Source organism: Acinonyx jubatus, chromosome X (genome assembly GCF_027475565.1).
Source record: "Acinonyx jubatus isolate Ajub_Pintada_27869175 chromosome X, VMU_Ajub_asm_v1.0, whole genome shotgun sequence".
Lineage (NCBI taxonomy): Eukaryota > Metazoa > Chordata > Mammalia > Carnivora > Felidae > Acinonyx > Acinonyx jubatus.
Genome location: NC_069389.1, coordinates 89,895,102 through 89,901,345, shown reverse-complemented (window position 1 = coordinate 89,901,345; position 6,244 = coordinate 89,895,102). Strand labels below are relative to the sequence as shown.

At 38.7% G+C, this 6,244-nt stretch overlaps 1 pseudogene; it reads left to right on the top strand.

Moving 5' to 3' along the window:
- Positions 1-5,544: 5,544 nt before the first annotated feature.
- Positions 5,545-5,922, top strand: LOC106970746 (40S ribosomal protein S20-like; annotated as a pseudogene).
- Positions 5,923-6,244: the final 322 nt, after the last annotated feature.

The window sequence follows — 6,244 nt, the reverse complement described above, 5'->3', positions numbered from 1 at the left end:
AACAAGAGAGTTTTGAAGAAGGGAGACTAGTTAAGAGACCAGAGTCAAAGTGGAAGTGTTACAAAAGCTTGAAATGATGGCAGATACAGCAGAAATTCAAAAGACGTAAAGGAGATGTAGAAGAAGAATGAGTAGAATTTGTTAGCATGTTATACATGAAGGATGAGAAAGAGTTGTTTACCTTGACGGAAGTTTCAAGTCTGAGTAATCTGGTGTTGACATTAGCTAACCTAAGAGAAAGGAACTGTGGCTGCTTTGTGGGGAAAGATGAGTTCAATTTCAAATGCATACAACTGAGATATCTAGAAGATACATTGCGTATAAATACATTTCCAGAAGGCAAGTGAAAATATATGCCTGGACCCTAAAAACAAATGGCCAGTAACACATCATGGGGGACATATATGTATAGAAAACTGATCTGGGGACTGAATCTTTGAAAGAATCTATAATGAGTAGATACAAGATGAGTCAGAAAAGGAAACTTTACCAGTGTTTATCACAGAGGTAAGAGGAGAATTAGGAGAGCCCAGTGTTCTAGAAACCAAGAAAATTTTCGAGCAGGAGGAGCTCAGCAAAGAAACTGAGCAGCATGAGAACCGAGAAAATGTAATGGTATTGTCAGAACGGTTTGAAAGATAGTTTCATTAAAGTGGTGAGGGCAGAAGACGTATTACAAGTCGTTGAGAACAGAGAAATATTAGTGGAGATAAGAGATGATAAACAACTCTTTCAAGACATTCATTCAGGAAGTTAAATGTGAATGATAAAGCATAGTTTTAGGAAGAAAATGGGGTCAAATAAGGACTTCTTTAAGCCACTGACTCTTTAAGCACACGTGTAGACAGAGATAAAGGAAGCAGTGGAGAGATATTTAGAATAAAAGCAGGAAGGAATAATTTATTTCCTTTCCTAAGAAGAGATGAAGGTAGGATTAAGATTCCAAGAATATAAAGGCAGAAGAATGTCAGAATCATGGCAGGAGTTTATTAGAAGGGTGAATTGCCGGGCCTAGCCCTCACAGGTTCTAATTCAGCAGGCCTTAGTTGAGGCCTACAAACCTGTATATTTAAATAACTCCTCAAGTAACACTGTTGCATAGGTATAGATTTGTGGTTTTTCGCCTCTATCAGACCAACGCCTCTTGGTCTTAAATGTTTTGTAATGCTCTCTTCATGAAACCCATAAATAATACAACTTGTCTACACAGAAAATTTCAAAATATCGATAGAGCGTATGAACTAAAACATAAAAGAGGGGCGCCTGGGTGGCTCAGTTGTTTAAGCGACCGGCTCTTGGTTTCGGCTCAGGTCGTGATCTCACGGTTTGTGAGTTTGAGCCTTGCGTTGGGCTCTGTGCCGACAGCGAGGAACCTGCTTGGGATTCTCTCTCTCTCTCTGTCTCTCTCTACCCCTCCCCCACTCACACTGTCTCTTTTTCTCAAAATAAATAAATAAACTTCAAATAAACAAACTTCAAAACAAATAAATAAAATTCCCTGCATGAATGTCTGAGGATGTTTGAAAGTCATATGAGATACAGGGAAAATCTTCATTGGGTAGGCTTATCCCCTGTTCGCAGGGCAATACAATAAATCCCCAGTCCCCACTCATCAAATGCCAGTTCCATCCTGAAGCACTAGGACAACTAAAAGAAAATGCCATTCCCTCCATTTCCAAAACACCCCCTAGGAATGAGACTGCCTACCTGGGTAACCACTGCTCCAAAACAAGGTAACAGAGGCTGAAAGATTAAGTGCCTTCAGGTATCTAAGAGATCGTAGAAATGAGGAAAATGTATGGATGTTAAGCAATAGGGTTTGTGGGGCTTGTGATAAACTAGAGAAAACAGGCCTCACCTAAAGGCATTTACATTTTTAAAAAGTTTTCAATATCGCACCAGCATATGTACCTACCTTTCAAATGAATGGATTTAACTTGTAACGCAAAGTGAATATTTATGCGCAGCTTTATGTCACACCTGCAGTTTAACAAAAAGCATTCTTGGGGGGCCCGCGTGGCTCAGTCAGTTAAGCATCCCACTTCGGCTCAGGTCATGATCTCACGGTCCGTGGGTTCAAGCCCCATGTCGGGCTCTGTGCTGACAGCTCAGCTCGGACCCTGGAGTCTACCTCAGATTTGGTGTCTCTCCCTCTCTCTCTCTCTCTCTGCCCTTCCCGCACTTGTGCTGTGTCTCTCTCTTTCTCCAAAGTAAATAAACATTTTAAAAAGCCTTCTTTAAACATAAGAATTAATCCTTGGAGAAAAGTTTCCAAGCGTCAGCCAGAAATGAAATTTTTTAAGTTTTGATATTTAAGAAATTGAGACCAGCCGTGTTATAATCCAACTGATTAAAATAGACTAGGGTGGAAAATATCAGAGTACATAAGGGGAGGTATTATTTTATCAAGTGTTTATTTCAGGTGTGTGTGTGTGTGTGTGTGTATGAGAGAGAGAGAGAGAGAGAACACTGGACATCATGTAAACTATACTGGGAGTCTTAATAAAAACAAGTTTGGAAAACACTGGGGTAAATGGGTAGGTGATGATTTGGGGTGCAGGAGGATCTCCCCCAACCACACTATAGGCACTCATCTGGTGAGCTTCTTTTACGTACTTGTTAGGGGCAGACTTTGGAATCAAAGAGAATAGGGATTGAGTTCCAGCTGTACGACTTAAGTATGTGACTATTGGCAGGTGGCTTAAGCAATTTTAGCCCCAGTTTCCTTACCTATAAATTGAAGATAATACTGCATTACAAGATTTTTGTGATAATTAAATGAGATAACGTATATAAAATGCCCAGTATATGGTTTGGCACATAGTAAGCAATAAGTGACATAGTAAACAATCATCACCAAAATATTAGGCTTGCCCAGCAGACCAGCAAAACGTAAGCTATAATTCTTTAACATTCCTGAAGGCATGATATTTATATTGATCACGTATTGTTGTGTAACAAATTACTCTAGCATTGAGCAGCTTAAAACATTTATTATTGCACACAGTTTCTGAGAATCAGGAATCTGGGATCAGCATAGCTGGGTGGTTCGGGCTCAGGCTCTCCCATAAGGCAGAGGTCAAGTTATGACAAGGGATGCACTTTCTAAAGGGACTAAAGTATTCACTGACAATCACACTCATGTGAGTATTGGAAGGACGCCTCAGTTCTTTGCCGTGTGGGCTTCTCCACAGGCCTGCCCATGACTTGGCTTTTGTCCAGAGTATGTGAGCTCAGATAGAGAGAACACCAAGGAAGCCACAGTCTTGTACAGGTTAATATCTGAAGTGATATAACATCATTTCTGCCATATGCTGTAGGCCACAAAGTCTAAACCTGGTACAGTATGACAGGAAACTATACAAGTCTGTGAGTACCAGGAATCAGGGATCGTCACCGGTGGCCATTTGTGAGGCTGGCTATCACAGACAGCCTGATATTTTGATATTTTGATATATTTTGATAGATTTACTGAATGTCCACCCTCTTCAGGTAAATTTTTCATGCAAATATGATATTTTTCCAAGCATAAGTAATTATCACTCACTGCCTGAGTTAGCATGAAGAGTCATTGATTTCGTTAATGATGCAAGATGCCGGCTTATTTAATGAATCATATTTAACTGTCAGGAAAATTTTGCATAATCCTAGTATTATTTTTCCTTCAAATAATTAAACTTTGGTAAAGGTATTTTAAATATACCACTACGTTTTCCACTATATATTTGGCTCTTTCTACACAAAAAGTCTTTCCTGTAGCTATACTTTATTACATTCTAAAAATAAATGTTTGAAGGCAGGCTTCCTTTTTCTGGGCAATCAGATAGTAATATAGAGTGAAGACTTCAAAAGTAAAAATCAATGAGGATTTTTTTATTACCATCAACCTTCTCAAAGATGATGAAAGCCGAATGTGAAATGTCAATATTCTTAATGCCAAATATTTGATGAACTGCAATAATACATTAAAATAATTGCAAAAGATGATTTTAATCATCATACAGATATGTTATTCAGGTAACGTTAATAAGAATAAATAACCAAAACCAAGCTAGAAGATCAATACTCCTTCCTTATAATACAAACAAACAAACAAACACGACACTAATTTTCAGAAATCATGTCATTTAAGAAAATGTTTATACGTTTTTTTTTATTTGACTTCTAATATAAAGTTTATTTTGTCTTCAACATTAGTAATTGTGAGTTCATTCATACTATTAAAGTAGAACGTCACTTCCGGCCCTTGGCAAAATAATGTAATTGGCTCTCGCCTCCTCATCTGATCTCTCTCCTTCCCTTCACTCATGCTCCCTTTCTTACTCTGGGCTCTCTAGTTTCTACACTTGTCCCATTAAAATATTTTATGACACTCACACAGAGGCGAAAATGACTGAAAAGAATTTAAAAGTGCTAAAAACATATGTATCCCCAGTGTATGGTGTATTCATTGAGATAACACAAGTAAACTGCCTATCACAACTCCTGACACAAAGTAGATGATTCATAATTGTAAATTTCCCCTTTTTGCAGCTTTGCACCTCACTGCCTAATAACAGTCATTCACACTTTTAAATACTAAACCCTTGTCAGCCCCCTTGCTTAACATATTTACATATGCATCGCCTAATTTAATCATCACAACAACCATAAACACTAGCTTATTATTATCCTCATTTTACAGATTTAACTGATAATGCCACATTCATATTGTGGCCTTTTTGATTCCTGGATCCTTTTCTAATCCTCTACTCTTTATCCTCATATTCATATTACCCCAGTCCTTTACTTGTAATTTTTTTTAAAACCTAGATAATCCCCTCTCCTGGGGATTCTGATTAAGAGGATCTGGGATGGCAAAGGAGAATGTGTATATATATATATATATATATATATATATATATATATATATACACATATATATAATATATATATATATAATATGTGTGTGTATACGTATATATATACACACACATATATACATACTTTTTTTTTATTTTTAGGGGGAGAGCACAAGTGGGGGAGGGGCAGAGAGAGGGGGACAGAGGATTTGAAATGGGCTCTGGGCTGACAGGAGCCCAACGTAGGGCTCGAACTCACAAACCAGAGATCATGACCCAAGCCAAAGTCAGAGGCTCAACTGACTGAGCCTCCCAGGTGCCCCAACCAGCCCTGTACTTATTGAGACCCTTGCTTAGTCTTTGGCTTTTAATCTCCTGCTACTCCCCTACAAGTGTACGAGTTCAGCACACCACCACACAAGAGCCAGTGTCACTGCAGGTAACAAAGAAATGATGGATACTGTACACAACCTTTTCTTCTATTCTTTTCCATTGCAAAATCACTCAATAGATCAGGTTCGCAATGGCACACACTCCCGTTAACATTGTGATTCAGGATCTTTTATTTTACCCCTTTCTTGCTCTTTGAGGAAGAAATGGTCACAGCGACAGCGGAACTTTGGGGACCCCACGGTCCTGCTACCGACTCACCACTGTTTGCTCTCCTGGAGGAACAAGTCGGTCAGGAAGTCGCACTGTAGCCATGGCTTTTAAAGACACTGGGAAGACACCCGCGGAACCAGGGGTGGCGACTCACTGAATTAGAATTACTCTAACCAGCTGCAATGTAAAATCTTTGGAGAAGGTATGTACTGACTTGATCAAAGGTGCAAAGGAAAAGAATCTCAAAGTGAAAGGACCAATTTGGATGCCTCCCGAGACTCTGAGAATCACTATAAGAAAAACTCCTTGTGGTGAAAGTTCTAAGACTTGGGATCATTTTCAGATGAGGATCCACAAGCCACTAGTTGATTTGCACAGTCCTTCTGAGACTGTTGAACAGATTATTTCCATCAGTATTTAGCCAAGAGTTGAGGCTGAAGTCATCATTGCAGATGCTTACTTACATCGACCTTTTTAATAAGTTTAATGTGTTTACAAAAAATATGTTTACAGAAATACAAGTATGATAGTCTGCTAACTGTCCAACCAAACCAGTTATCTTATTTCCCCAGTGGAATAGGAAAAAGAATAACTAGACCATATATTTCCAAACCTCTCTTCAGTTACCTTGGGTCATGTGGCTAATTTTGGTCAATGGGATGTGAATTAGTGAGATATGTATAACCTCCACATGATCTCCAATATACTAAATGGCAACAACGTTAGGTCTTTGCTTACTCCTAAATTCTAACATGAAAGGCCTGAGACTCAGTTTTGACCATGCTGATAAAAGCAATTCT